The following is a 16,592-nucleotide window of genomic DNA, read 5'->3' as shown; positions in this document are numbered from 1 at the left end:
TCTTCATCTCGGTTGTCAGATCTCTCTCAGGAAAAACCCAGATCTGGAAGTTTACAGAAAAAGGCTGAAAGGCTTGTTCTGAAAAAGCTCAAAAAGATCCATAGATCTAAAAGAGGCTTCCAGATCTGTGCAAAAAGAAACGGCCTGATTCGAATGATCAGGTCTCCGGATCTGTGATGGTTTTAAATCTGCTCCGAGCTTCAGATCTATCTAGATCTGATTTACAGATCTAGATCTAGATTACAGACCTGGATTTTAGGTTTAAAGTTGCAGATCTGACTCTAAAATTGCAGATCCAGAAATTACCAGACTTCCGCCGCCATGTACACGCGCCCGCGGATTCTTACTCCGCAGCCGTGCATGTGCCGCCGCGGAAACCACCATCTGGGTTTTGCGCAAGAGACCTCCGCCATGCACGCGCACTCACGAGTCACCACTCCATCGCCGTGCATGCGCGCATCAGGCCTCGCGCCAAACTTAAAGGTTGGGAATCCTCATAATATCCCATATGGCTACGCGCCAAACTTAAAGGTTGGGAATCCTCATAATATCCCATATGGCTACGCGCCAAACTTAAAGGTTGGGAATCCTCATAATATCCCATATGGCTACACGCCATACTTAAAGGTTGGGAATCCTCATAATATCCCATATGGCTACGCGCCATACTTAAAGGTTGGGAATCCTCATAATATCCCATATGGCTACGCGCCATACTTAAAGGTTGGGAATCCTCATAATATCCCATATGGCTACACGCCAAACTTAAAGGTTGGGAATCCTCATAATATCCCATATGGCTACGCGCCAAACTTAAAGGTTGGGATCCTCATAATATCCCATATGGCTACGCGCCAAACTTAAAGGTTGGGAATCCTCATAATATCCCATATGGCTACACGCCATACTTAAAGGTTGGGAATCCTCATAATATCCCATATGGCTACGCGCCATACTTAAAGGTTGGGAATCCTCATAAACCCATACGGCTTCGCGCCGAATACAAGACCGAACGCGGTTCCGCTCCGTTCAACATGCACACCACCATGATGCTTGAGCGCAGTCGCATATCACATGCTCATGCACCACATATGCTCACGCATCACAGATGCTCACGCATATTACATATGCTTACGCACCACATGCTCACACATCACAGTCTACGCGCACGCGCATCCGACATCTGCGCGTGGCGCGGGACACAAAGTCTACGCGCACGCGCATGTGACATCTGCGCGTGGCGCGGGACACAAAATCTACGCGCACGCGCATGCAACATCTCCGCGTGCGCATATCACAAAGCAAAATCTACGCGCACGCGCATGCAACATCTGCGCGTGCGCATAACACAAAGCAGAGCCTATGCGCACGCGCACACAACATCTGCGCATGGCGCACAGTCTACGCGCACGCGCAAGCTTTATTATTCTTACAGCCCATAAGTCGCCTCACGCGCAGGCTTTATTATTATTATAGCTCGTAAGCCGCAACTCGCGCAAGCTCTATTATTATAGCTCGTAAGCCGCCTCACGCGCAAGCTTCATTATTATTACAGCCCGTAAGTCGCCTCACGCGCAGGCTTTATTATTATTATAGCTCGTAATCCGCAACTCGCGCAAGCTCTATTATTATAGCTCGTAAGCCGCCTCACGCGCAAGCTTCATTATTATTACAGCCCGTAAGTCGCCTCACGCGCAAGCTTCATTATTATTACAGCCCGTAAGTCGCCTCACGCGCAAGCTTCATTATTATTATAGCTCGTAAGCCGCAACTCGCGCAAGCTCTATTATTATAGCTCGTAAGCCGCCTCACGCGCAAGCTTCATTATTATTACAGCCCGTAAGTCGCCTCACGCGCAGGCTTTATTATTATCATAGCTCGTAAGCCGCAACTCGCGCAAGCTTTATTTTTCTTATAGCTCGTAAGCCGCAGCTCGCGCAAGCTCCATTATTATTACAGCCCGTAAGTCGCCTCACGCGCAGGCTTTATTATTATTATAGCTCGTAACCGCAACTCGCGCAAGCTTTATTTTTCTTATAGCTCGTAAGCCGCAACTCGCGCAAGCTTCATTATTATTCTCATAGCTCGTAAGCCGCAACTCGCGCAAGCTTCATTATTATTCTCATAGCTCGTAAGTCGCCTCACGCGCAAGCTTCATTATTATTATAGCTCGTAAGCCGCAACTCGCGCAAGCTCTATTATTTTAGCTCGTAAGCCGCCTCACGCGCAAGCTTCATTATTCTTACAGCTCGTAAGTCGCCTCGCGCGCAGCTTTTTATTATTATAGCTCGTAAGCCGCAACTCGCGCAAGCTTTATTGTTCTTACAGCTCATAAGTCGCCTCACGCGCAAGCTTTATTATTCTTATAGCTCGTAAGTCGCCTCACGCGCAAGCTTCATTATTCTCATAGATCCGTAAGTCGCCTCGCGCGCAGGCTTTATTATTCTCATAACTCATAAGCTGCCTCGCGCGCAAGTTATGTTACATTATTATCAAGATGCGCGCTCCATCTTTTATCAGGCCTCGCGCCACTATGATGCGTGCTATATCTTATTTATACCAGGGTACCATCATTATCACAAGGACCGCAACATGTCACCATCATGGGGAAAACCTCCCAAAACTCAGACAATAAAGACAAGGCCGAAGGAAAGGGAAAAAACCGCCCCATGACCTAACACACCTCATAAAGTCCAGCGCTCCACCTAGACGCTTGTGCGCCCAGGAGCAACGCTGGACTTGGGGGGCTTGTAGGGGTATGGTACTAAACCCGGTTTTACGACCCTAAATTTATTATGTTTGGCTTATTTTATTATATGGACTAATACAATGTTATTGGGCTGAGGGGGTTTTGTGGAGGTAACCCTAACTGGTTAGGGTTACCTCCACAAAACCCCCTCAGCCCAATAACATTGTATTAGTCCATATAATAAAATAAGCCAAACATAATAAATTTAGGGTCGTAAAACCGGGTTTAGTACCATACCCCTACAAAAGGGTTTCTAGTTTTGACTTCAAAGCGTGAAAGATTATTAGCATTTGCATGTAAGAAACATAAATATACGTAATTGAAGTGTGTTGTGACAAATTAGAGTAGAGTAGTGTCGAAGAGATGACCTTAATATATTGAACTTAATGAAACAGTTGATAAACTTAATGAGCAAAGAGATGACCTGGCGATCAAAGTGAAGGAGTTTGGTCAAACTAAAGTGCTTATATATGATATCAAGGTTTTGATTTATTTCTTGTTTTAGTTACCTGCTGACAATCAAGCAAATATATTGAACTTAATAGACGAGAACATGTTAATGTGAATTAATTTTTATTTTTTTATTCAGGTTCTGGTTGTTTACAGTCCTGATAAACGCTACCTGATAATCCACATGCTAGAAACTTGAAACATGTTAAGTGGCTACAAAGTTGAAAGTCATTATCCTCCTAAAAAACGGTCATGACAATTTACCTGTCATAAGGGTTCAACGCAAGCATGGTGAAGGATCAAAAATGTCAACTGATAGTTTCAACAGTTTACAAATCTGGCCACTAGCAATGTCTGTTGACAACAGTAGTGTGGGGTCCAAAAAATCTAACACACACATATTGGAGTATCAAGGCGACACCCATCAGCAATTACTTGACGAACTACAAGTTGGTTACTCAGTTCTTATTCCTTTATTTAGGTATATCTTGGCGTTGGTTATAACCATGAAAGTGTTTTAATGCTCAATCAGCATATAAGTTGAGGAGACTTATTGGCCGTTGGTTAACTAATCATGTCAAAATGGGTCGGGGATGGGTAGCTTGTCAAGAAGGATCACGTCATGTTGCTTAACCCATATGGTAATCTGTTAATAATCGAACTATTGACGTTTTTTTCTAATATGGTTTATTCTTATGGATTCAAATTTTGCAGCCTTTTCATATTTTTCTAAATATAGTAGTGAGTGTATTACTGCAGAAGAACTCCTTCAAGCCTTGTGAGTGAAAAGGACTTAATTCAATCTAATAATAAAATTGTCTATATTCGTGTTTCGAATCTAAATAAATTTATCTATTGCTAAAAGTCTTTAGCCCTATGACCTGATGTCTCGACTACTGTGTGAAGGAAGAGCATGATAATGTTGTATAAAAGAGAGAAATACATAATATGGACTTAAATGGAAAGAGTATAAGTCAATGACTTTCATGTTTTAGGTATGATGATTATGCAATTATGGATAATATAGATTTTACTAGCAGCAGTAGTCACTCACTAATATATACTACTTCATTTTGTAGCTTATAAATGACACTGCCCGCTAGGCTAACATAGTTCAGGAACGGTCAGAAAGCACTAAAGGATATCAAATTCAAAGGTTGCACCACGAGTCTTCTATTTCATTTTTAATTTCTATAAATAATAAAGTTTGTGAATGTACTTTGATTTGGATGTTGAATTATGCAGGATCTACGCTTCGAGCTGGTTGGGAAGTAATGGTATGCCTGCCATCGATTCACTTAAACCATGACAACTATAAGAATACACTAGAATTCAATCCATGGAAGTGGGAGGTACAGTAAGTTTATAACTTTACACGTAATTATGTCTATTGTAAACTGTAATTTATAAAATCAAAACTTATGACTCTTTTTACATAGTTGTGTTACAAACAATGAGATGAGTTTTTTATTATATTTTTGTTGATTGATTACTAGAGTTATTTACAAAAATCAATAAACTAATTTCTTATAAATGTAAATATTTGTATGAACGTGTAAAGATTACTATTGTTATTTACAAAATCTATAAACCTCTAGGAATATTGTCCATTGATGTTTTTTTATGAATAACTAATGTATCAATTAACAAATGTGATTACAAAAGATTTATATTAATACAATTATTATCTGAATTTTTAAAATTAAAATAACCCATTTTAAGCAGGATACTGCAATTCATACTAATCTCATTTGATAAATTGATTTAATAATCGTTTGGAGGAGGGTCAAGTGTATCGCCTACATCGATATCGGTCGTTGCGCCGAGATAATTTATCCAGTTTACACTTGACACGTCAATTATCCCTTCCCTTATGCATCCGTTTTTGTCTAAACGCTATTTGTTTGAGTTAACACCATTCACCGTCATGCCGTCACCTGTTAATGAGACTGCCTATTTAACAGGTGTCTTACGTTAGATCTTTTTAATTGGCTGTTATTTTATGAGTAACTTTTGTTTACATGTAGATGTTACTGGTGTTCTGCGTGAATGGGGTTGTGTTGAGACTGAATTGCAGTCATCAAAATCACGTAATGCGCAATTAAGAAGGATTGTTTTGGCTAATTGTAACACCCCGCAACCGCAGCGGAAACGTAAACGGGATGCAACAGACACCTCTGATATCAACCACATTGTTTATAAAGAAAACTGAATGCATTAATATACTTCAAAATTACAATATCTCGTCTTTCATTATCGTCTAGGTGATACACAAATCATACAATACGGTTCATAATTCTATCTGTTATAATGTATCCTAACATCCAGCACGCAAACCTTACACACATCAAGCACTTAGCACGTAATCAATCACTTTATCTTAGTTGTACCTGAAAAGCATGTGAGAAAACGGGTCAACTACGAATAGTTGGTGAGTTTCACAATTCGAGTAAACCATGATAAATCATTATCATAAAATAATATTATTATCGATGTAATTATGCTGAGCCCACAAGTGAAAACTCTGTTAATCCCAAAACATATCGATTAACCTCCGGGAACTCTGTTACCCCAGAATACTTCCAATAACCTCTGGGAACTCTGTTACCCCAGAAACACATTTAATAACCTCTGGGAACTCTGTTACCCCAGAAACACATTTAATAACCTCTGGGAACTCGGTTACCCCAGAACACATTTAATAACCTCTGGGAACTCGGTTACCCCAGAACACTGTTTCGGGCCTTACACTGTTAGCAACTCAGACAATTACCATTTTAATTCATTACCGTACGATTCCCGTACAATAAACATTATATAAATACGTTCATTTCCATGCGATTAGCATGTACTTAAACACTTTGATAAAAACATGCTTTCCGCCCCGGGAAAATATTTAAAACAGTTCAGTAAAAGGGGCTCGTGAAAACTCACCTTAGCACATGCAAGCAGGTAACAACAATCAATATCAGTTAACACGTCCAATCTGTAATATGATCCCTACGATCGTTATTATGCAATTATTGTTTATATAATCTTTAACCTTATCAATCGGTACATCTGGGGACACTGTTAACCCAGTACTGTACCTGTTCCGGGGGCAATGTTAACCCAGTAATACTTCTCCGGACTCAGATTGTGATGTCGTTTAGAGTTCCTTGGTCACCATTTCTATTAGTCGTTTTCTCGTTTTGCGTGCCTAGCACGAATATCCGTTTTATGTTTCAAAAATGAGTTTGGTCACACACGACCCGAAAATAGTGGTTATCTGATAATTTGATATAAAATGTGAAATCATAGCTCGGTTTAGACGTCCCGATTGGCCGCGGGACTCGTTTCCGTCTTTGGCGTACCGGAAACCGTTAAAATCGGTTAAAAATACCCAAATCATCCGAATTATTTTCGGATGATTTATTTTTACTTGTTTAACTCAATTATATGAAAATAGTCCATTTTCAAGGTTTTTATACACCAGTCAGCTCGCTTAAGCGAACTTCACCGGTTTACGCGTTTTAACTTTAAAAGTTTGCTAATTAGCACGATTAATTAACCGTTTACCCTCGGATCTTGAAATTTTACCCAAATCACTTTTTAACAGTGGGGAATTTTATAAAAATATTTCCAGAATTAATTCTTATATTTAAAATTTATTTATCTATTTTTAAATACCATTTAAACACTAAATATGTCGTAAATACCAAACGATCTTAGAAAAATCCCAAATTTTTCCTGGATGTCCCCTGCCATCCACATAGTCCCCTGTAATTTTTCCAGAACCAAAATCTTCTTTTACATCCCCTTTTTACCAAAACCGAGCTAGAAATCCCTAGAACTCGTTTAACCGAAAAGCCTACTTAGACTTCTCCAACGGACCTCAAATTTTGTGTGTGACTTATACATGATATGAAAAGCTTATATGCAATTTTTCAGAATTTTTCATGATATTTAACTATTTTTCACCATTTTTGGCCAAAACCGAGCATTAAATTCACCAAATATTCATCATTTATCCAAAAATTACCAAAAATTCACAGAACTCATATTTTCATGTGTTTAACACCTCTGTAAAATTTCATGACCTAACTCTAAAGCATCAACAATCTGTCCAAATTTCCCAAAACCGAACATAACCGAATATACCTTTCGTTTTCCGCCACTACAAGCTACAAACTCATCTTTCCGCCTTGTCTACCACTAAATACAGAATCTACAAACAACATACCACAATACCAAGCAAGTTACACTCACGATCAAACCATTTCTTTCAAGGTTACGGTTATGATACTAAAACCAAGATTTTAACCGTAAAAATTCGTTTTTGACTCTTTTAACTCCTTTCTTGGACCAAGATCCCTTGTATAACTTGTATACATCACTTGATCATGCAAGAATCGGTTTCCATCTCGGGTTTTCACCCTTTTTCACTTGGAAACTTCATTTTCTTGCAAGAACACTCAAGAAACGAACATAAACACGTACATAACACAATTTTTACCTCGGTTTTTCTTGTCAAAAATCTAGGTTTTTGGCTCTTGGTCTTGAGAGAATTGGAGGTTTACTGAAAAGTTGGATGAAAAAAAGAAAATGAAATGTTTTGGGGTTGTGAAGTCCGATCGGACATAGTGAGGGGGTGGGGTGGGACCCACCTCTTCATTTTAGGCCACATATTTGGATTATCGTAATCCGGATAATGTTTTGGATAATCTGGTTCAGTTCGTTTTTCGGTTAAACGTCTAATTCGGCTTAAAACGAGGCTAAAACGGTCGTTTTTGGTCTAAAAATTGAATTTTATATAAAACCGATTTAAAAACTTAACACATGACATTTATTAACTTAAAACGTCATATTATTAGTTGGTACGCATCTTTTTCAGCTTGATCGATCGTCTCTTGCTCGGTTTGGTATTAAAGGTTTCGTTTAACGTACCGACGTACTATTGAATCGAAATCCTTTTTCTGTGCTTTAATCCACTTATCCCGAAGCTTTAATACTTCGTAACATCACTAAATATCATATATCTCGTCTATAAGTGAACCCTCGATTCATTCGGGTTTCAATAACTATCGATCGTTTGATCGCATAATCAATACGGTGAATTATATATTCACGTACAATCAATACAATGAACCATGTATTCTCGTATAATTACCATGGTAACTCGTGTACCCGACATTACATGTGACGTAACTAACGTCTACCGGTTAGGGTATACCTGGTTTCGTCGGAATCGTTACATTCTCTCCCCATTAAGAAATTTCGTCCCCGAAATTTTACACGCCCACTATCTCCTTTCGAGAGAAAGGTGGGGGGTTTTTCCTTCAGAATTCATCCTCGCGTTACCAAGTATAATCTGGTCCTCGTTGTGAATTCCACTTAATCTTAATTAATAAAGCTTGGTATGTCCAAACTGTTTAGTTTTCCCGTCTACTATCATTACGGAATTAGTTATGATATCAAACATGTCTTCTATAAGTACCTCTATTACTAGTACTTTCGTTGCCTCATCGCTTAGGCACTTTTCAATCCGTATACATGGCAAAACATCATGTATAGTACTTAGCCCCTGGAATACTTTAATCAATAAACTAAGTGACCAATCATGGAGATAATCTCATGAGGCCCAATATATTAAGGAGCTATTTTCGGTTTTGGCAAACCTCATATCACCTTTCTAAGGTGATGCCTTAAAAATGCCTTGTCACCTCGTTCCAATGACAATGGTTTCCTATGAATGTTGGCATAAATCCTTTGCCAATCTCGCGATGCTTTCAGCTTATCTTAAATGTTATAAATCCGATTGGTTGTTTCTCGAATCAATTCCAATCTTATGGCTTGATTGACGCCCATTTTCAATTTAACAACTTGGTGATAATTACTTCACCCATAGAAAGCTTCAAGCTCTCGATGCTTCCTTCCCCGCCTTCCAATATTGGAAGTAGGATGACTATTTCGATCTGAGATAATTGAAACTGGTACTCCACGACGAGATACCATTTCACCATCATGAATTTGGGCGAGAATTCATTGTGGTAATCGTCATGGATTGGGATGAAATGCGAGGATTGGTTAATCGATCCGCGATTACCCAATTTGCCTCATGCCTTTGATATATCTTGGGAATTTGTGTCCCGAAATCCATTGTAATTTATTCCCACTATCATTGGCGAATTTTCTGTCGTTGTGGCGTTCCCAAGGGTTTTCGGTATGCAGCCTTATCTCTTGCATAACTTAAATATTCACCAACATACGTAACCATATCTTTCTCCAAACTAGGCCATTAATAAAATCCTTTCAGATATTCGTATCATCAATAGTCTAATCCGATCCCGGATGTATGGAATATTTCGATCTATGCGCTTCGTCCATGATTAATTCACGCAGGTCATGGGGGTCGGGATCCAAACCCAATTTTTGAAGTAGAGAATTTCATCCACGCGTTGTTCGAAATTCTTCTCATTGTCGTAAAGTCCCTACTTTTCCAATTGTTCCTCTTTCAACGCCTCACGTTGAGCGACTCGAATCAGGTCCGAAAGGTTCGACTGGACTATCATCCCCAGTACTCGCACTCGCAATGGCTTACCCCGATCTTTCCTACTCAAGGCATCGGCTACGACGTTAGCCTTACCGGGGTGATAACGGATGTCACAGTCATAATCGCTTAACAACTCGACCCATCTTCGTTGCCTCATATTCAGTTCCTTCTAATCAAATATGTGCTGCAAACTTTTATGATCGGAGAAGATGGTGCATTTCGTATCGTAGAGATAATGTCTCCACATTCTAAGTGCGAAGATAACCGCTCCCAGTTCTAAGTCGTGAGTAGTGTAATTTTACTCGTGTACTTTTAACTGTCGGGAAGCATAGTCTATAACCTTAATATACTGTGTCAACACGCATTCTAACCCTTTACGCGATGCGTCACAATACGCTGCAAAACCATCGTCTCCATCGAGGGGACTTAAAATCGGCGCTTGGCACAATTTTAATGGTTTCTATCTTATTTGGATCTTTGTGAAATCTTTGTTGCTTTACAACATGACCAAGGAATTATGCCTTCTTTATTCAAAATCACATTTCGAAAACTTCGCGTACAGCTCCTCTTGCTTTAACATTTCCACAATTTTCTTAACCGTCGTTCGTGCTCTTCTTTACGTTGCAAATATATCAAAATATCATCAATGAATGCTATGACAAATTTGTCAAAATAAAGTTTACAGACTCGGTTCATGAGTTCCATGAATACTGCCGGCGCATTTGTTAGCCCGAAAGGCATAACTAAGAATTCATAATGGCCGTAGCGAGTCCGAAACGCTATTGTTGCAACGTCCTCCTCTCGGATTTCTCATTAGGTGATAACTATATCTAAGATCAATTTTCTAAAAATAAATTGCCCCTTGCAGTTGATTAAACAGATCGTTCACTTCGAAGAAGTGAGCACCTAATCTTGATCGTCACTTTATTCAATTCTCTCTAATCAAAACATATCCTAACACTTTCGTCTTTCATTTCCCAATTAACACTGGTGCACCCCATGGTGACTAACTAGGTCGTATAAAACCTTTATCCAATAATTCTTGCATTTCAGTTGGTGCAAGTCGGTAAGATGCTTTAGCAACAGGGCCGGCTTGAGACATTAAATCGATTCTGCATTCGACCTGTCGGGTTGGCGGTAATCCAGGAAGTTCTTCTAGGAAAACTTGTGGAAATTCGCGTACCATAGGGATATCTTCTATATGTTTTCTTTTAAATACTTTGGCAATCACGTTTGTTAAATACACCACGTCTTCTTATCGTAACTATTATAATATATCAAGATGAGATTAGAGTGGTAACATAACACCGTACACTTTTCTCTGTATCTAATCGCTTCACCGCCCGAAAGAGAGCTTCTAATCATCTTCTTTTCATATTTGATTTCAGCTTCATGTTGAATTAGCCAATCCATGTTAACTGTTACGTCAAAACTTCATAACTTTACTGGTCGTAGGTCAATAAGGAAAGGTTAATCGTTCAGAATAATAGGACAATTCCGAACAATTTAGTTAACCATTAGGGATTTACCGTTAGCGATTCTACAGTATAGGGTTCTATAGTTTCACTAATCGGTATCTTTCCAAATGATATGAGGTTAGCAGGAACTAACTTCTATCGACGACCGTAAAAATATCACTGAAGCATATTGATTTAAAACTACAACATACTTAATACCACCTTTGGATCATGACGTGCTTTATTCGAATTACTCACATAAGTACGGCTCCTTGCTTGATCAGAGGTTGATGTTTGTCATGAGGTTCGTTTTTCAACGACACCTTGGTTCAACTTTGGGAAATTTCTCCTAAAACGTTCTGTACTGCCACATTCATAGCAAGTACAACTGTTTGGCATAATTTGATTTCTTTGGATGGATTATTATTGAAGTTGTTGGGTTCGGAGTGATTGTACACGAATGGGTTGGGGTTGCCGGTTCACATGGCTTCAATTGGTTCTACAATTGGGGCATTACTTCCATCTTTACCACACCTGTGGCCTACTATCACTCGACATTCTTCTTCCTGCCTATAACCATATTTTCTACATTTAGGGAAGGATCCTTCATGCGGTTCATGTTTTCACACCAGAACTAGTCTTGGTATAATTCTGGATTGTAGGGCATACCTACTTATTCACAAGTCTATTTTGCACTATACCTTTATCATTTCTCTTCTTTAGCACTCGACGCCTCACCTAACGTCCTTCCATTTCGCTTCCCATAAAGTCGAATATATCAATGCTGGCTTGTGACACAACCCTTCCAAATGTTGTATATTTTACAGGGTTGACTATACTCCTTATCGATGGAGTTAGTCCCCAATATAGTGATCACTTCGCTTAGTTTCAGGAGTAATTAGCCATGTTACCAGACATGACAATTCCTTCAAACGGTTAGCGTGTTCTAAGTGATCAGCACACAACATTTCTATCTTTCATGGCTCAGTTTCCAATCTCTGAGTTTAATTACTCGAAATAAAGTGCTCTAGCACAAGAATTTTTAAATCCTGACCATATCATCTGAGCAATAATTTTCTAACTATAATTTTGTACCATCGTGTTCCATCACGATACAACATAATCTACCAACATATCTGTAGCATAATTCACTACACAATGTTCTATCCTCTTACCAATATCCTTAACCATTTCGATCTTTTCTATCCCCTCGCTAATATATTCCTCTCTTTACCATCAGTAAACTATTAATAATTTCCTTAACACAACCAACAAACATATCCTTCATACCGGATCTAATTCGTTACGACTACTATTCATGTTTAGTTTATAACTAATACTTGTAGTCATAATAGTATCCGGTGGGACATTATCACTCTTAGTAATACCACTAAGAATTTAAATATTCATATTCATGTGATTGCTCGATCTATAATTCTGCGATCACATTCGCATCAACACTAGCAGTGATCTGTGATACGACATTCGGTATCATCATCTGCTATCTTTGAGTAATCAACTGAATCATATCAATCTCCATCATTGGAGTTACTCTTTTTATGTCATTCTGCCGTACTCATCTCGTACGCAGTAATCAATACTAATCTCACCATATAGCTCGTCACCAGCTCAATCATAACAGCAGGTACACATACACACCAAATATTATCATATATATTACACATACCGGCATCTAGCATATATATGTCCCATAAATATAATAACATACGGACTTAACCTGACGTCGGTTAATGTTTAAACATTTTTCATACTCTTGTCACCAGCCGACATATAGATCTTTCTCAACAAAGATCAACGTTTAATATACTTGATTTCAATATCCTTCTGCATGATAGCATAACCGATACATGCTCTCCGTGAGCACCAAACGATTACATACCACGGAGTTATAATATCCGTGTTTATTCGTATATCCGGCATACACAGTATACCTCCTACGAACGAACAACCAACTATGCTATAATGATTCCAACACCTCTTTGTGTATAGGTAATCATTCTATTCGAGCATGCATGGGTGTAAACATCTAACGGATGTAAGGATAACATAGGGAGTTGCAAGGTTCAAGGTAATTGCGCAACATGGGTTGCCTTCAAATATTATTAATTACTATTATGGGAAACTCTATCACTTGCTCAGTCACTGTCCTCAGGCGTTCTAGGTTTGTTGAAATTGGTAATTCTCAATCTGAAGTTGGTCTGTCTCATATGTTTGTGAGTGAGCAATACATATATATATATTTCTATATATTATTTTATTTTATTTTATTTTATTTATTTATTTATTTACTCCTTTACCTTAATGGAATAAGAATGGGTTCAGGTACGGATCCGTCTGTACGTGAGGGTCGACGGTTCGGGTGAACATCTGGGGTTACTAGGATATACGGTACCGGTGTTGGTAGGGTAAGGGATTCATCAATTTTGGTTGGGAGTGACGGTTACTAGATATTTCTGGTTAATGTCAAACGGGAGATCTAACTTGGTACTATCATAATTATGACCCGATAAGTCAGACTCATTATCAACCGATGCTCTAGAAATTTTTAGCATCCTCGGCACTTTTATTATTTCATCCCCCCGGTTCCTTATCCGGGTCCTATTTCTCAATACATGTACCCACAAGATATGTACATATATATATATATATATACACATTAGCAGGTATAAATAATACTATATACTTTACACATATGTTGCCATTTTTACCTATTAATGTACCCCGTGACTTCCCCTGAATTCCCTCGTGCGGACAAGTCTGTTATTATGTTCCGGACCATAATAACTCACTTGTCCATCCAAGTTCATCCAGACCCCGTCACTATAAATTATTAGTTGATATTCAGATCCTATAATACTTGAGCTACTGGTTATATTTTAGGTATCTTTTAAAGACATCCTAATTCTTTTATAACCAATGGCTCTGATACCAAGTTCTGTAACACCCCGCAACCGCAGCGGAAACGTAAACGGGATGCAACAGACACCTCTGATATCAACCACATTGTTTATAAAGAAAACTGAATGCATTAATATACTTCAAAATTACAATATCTCGTCTTTCATTATCGTCTAGGTGATACACAAATCATACAATACGGTTCATAATTCTATCTGTTATAATGTATCCTAACATCCAGCACGCAAACCTTACACACATCAAGCACTTAGCACGTAATCAATCATTTTATCTTAGTTGTACCTGAAAAGCATGTGAGAAAACGGGTCAACTACGAATAGTTGGTGAGTTTCACAATTCGAGTAAACCATGATAAATCATTATCATAAAATAATATTATTATCGATGTAATTATGCTGAGCCCACAAGTGAAAACTCTGTTAATCCCAAAACATATCGATTAACCTCCGGGAACTCTGTTACCCCAGAATACTTCCAATAACCTCTGGGAACTCTGTTACCCCAGAAACACATTTAATAACCTCTGGGAACTCTGTTATCCCAGAAACACATTTAATAACCTCTGGGAACTCGGTTACCCCAGAACACATTTAATAACCTCTGGGAACTCGGTTACCCCAGAACACTGTTTCGGGCCTTACACTGTTAGCAACTCAGACAATTACCATCTTAATTCATTACCGTACGATTTCCGTACAATAAACATTATATAAATACGTTCATTTCCATGCGATCAGCATGTACTTAAACACTTTGATAAAAACATGCTTTCCGCCCCGGGAAAATATTTAAAACAGTTCAGTAAAAGGGGCTCGTGAAAACTCACCTTAGCACATGCAAGCAGGTAACAACAATCAATATCAGTTAACACGTCCAATCTGTAATATGATCCCTACGATCGTTATTATGCAATTATTGTTTATATAATCTTTAACCTTATCAATCGGTACATCTGGGGACACTGTTAACCCAGTACTGTACCTGTTCCGGGGGAAATGTTAACCCAGTAATACTTCTCCGGACTCAGATTGTGATGTCGTTTAGAGTTCCATGGTCACCATTTCTATTAGTCGTTTTCTCGTTTTGCGTGCCTAGCACGAATATCCGTTTTATGTTTCAAAAATGAGTTTGGTCACACACGACCCGAAAATAGTGGTTATCTGATAATTTGATTTAAAATGTGAAATCATAGCTCGGTTTAGACGTCTCGATTGGCCGCGGGACTCGTTTCCGTCTTTGGCGTACCGGAAACCGTTAAAATCGGTTAAAAATACCCAAATCATCCGAATTATTTTCGGATGATTTATTTTTACTTGTTTAACTCAATTATATGAAAATAGTCCATTTTCAAGGTTTTTATACACCAGTCAGCTCGCTTAAGCGAACTTCACCGGTTTACACGTTTTAACTTTAAAAGTTTGCTAATTAGCACGATTAATTATCCGTTTACCCTCGGATCTTGAAATTTTGCCCAAATCACTTTTTAACAGTGGGGAATTTTATAAAAATATTTCCAGAATTAATTCTTATATTTAAAATTTATTTATCTATTTTTAAATACCATTTAAACACTAAATATGTCGTAAATACCAAACGATCTTAGAAAAATCCCAAATTTTTCCTGGATGTCCCCTGCCATCCACATAGTCCCCTGTAATTTTTCCAAAACCAAAATCTTCTTTTACATTCCCTTTTTACCCAAACCGAGCTAGAAATCCCTAGAACTCGTTTAACCGAAAAGCCTACTTAGACTTCTCCAACGGACCTCAAATTTTGTGTGTGACTTATACATGATATGAAAAGCTTATCTGCAATTTTCCAGAATTTTTCATGATATTTAACTATTTTTCACCATTTTTGGCCAAAACCGAGCATTAAATTCACCAAATATTCATCCTTTATCCAAAAATTACCAAAAATTCACAGAACTCATATTTTCATGTGTTTAACACCTCTGTAAAATTTCATGACCTAACTCTAAAGCATCAACAATCTGTCCAAATTTCCCAAAACCGAACATAACCGAATATACCTTTCGTTTTCCGCCACTACAAGCTACAAACTCATCTTTCCGCCTTGTCTACCACTAAATACAGAATCTACAAACAACATACCACAATACCAAGCAAGTTACACTCACGATCAAGCCATTTCTTTCAAGGTTACGGTTATGATACTAAAACAAAGATTTTAACCGTAAAAATTCGTTTTTGACTCTTTTAACTCCTTTCTTGGACCAAGATCCCTTGTATAACTTGTATACATCACTTGATCATGCAAGAATCGGTTTCCATCTCGGGTTTTCACCCTTTTTCACTTGGAAACTTCCTTTTCTTGCAAGAACACTCAAGAAACGAACATAAACACGTACATAACACAATTTTTACCTCGGTTTTTCTTGTCAAAAATCTCGGTTTTTGGCTCTTGGTGTTGAGAGAATTGGAGGTTTATTGAAAAGTTGGAT

Source organism: Bidens hawaiensis, unplaced genomic scaffold (assembly GCF_021521415.1).
Source record: "Bidens hawaiensis isolate Kalapana, Puna unplaced genomic scaffold, B.hawaiensis_p1.1 tig00003822_1, whole genome shotgun sequence".
Lineage (NCBI taxonomy): Eukaryota > Viridiplantae > Streptophyta > Magnoliopsida > Asterales > Asteraceae > Bidens > Bidens hawaiensis.
This window is presented reverse-complemented; position numbering follows the sequence as displayed.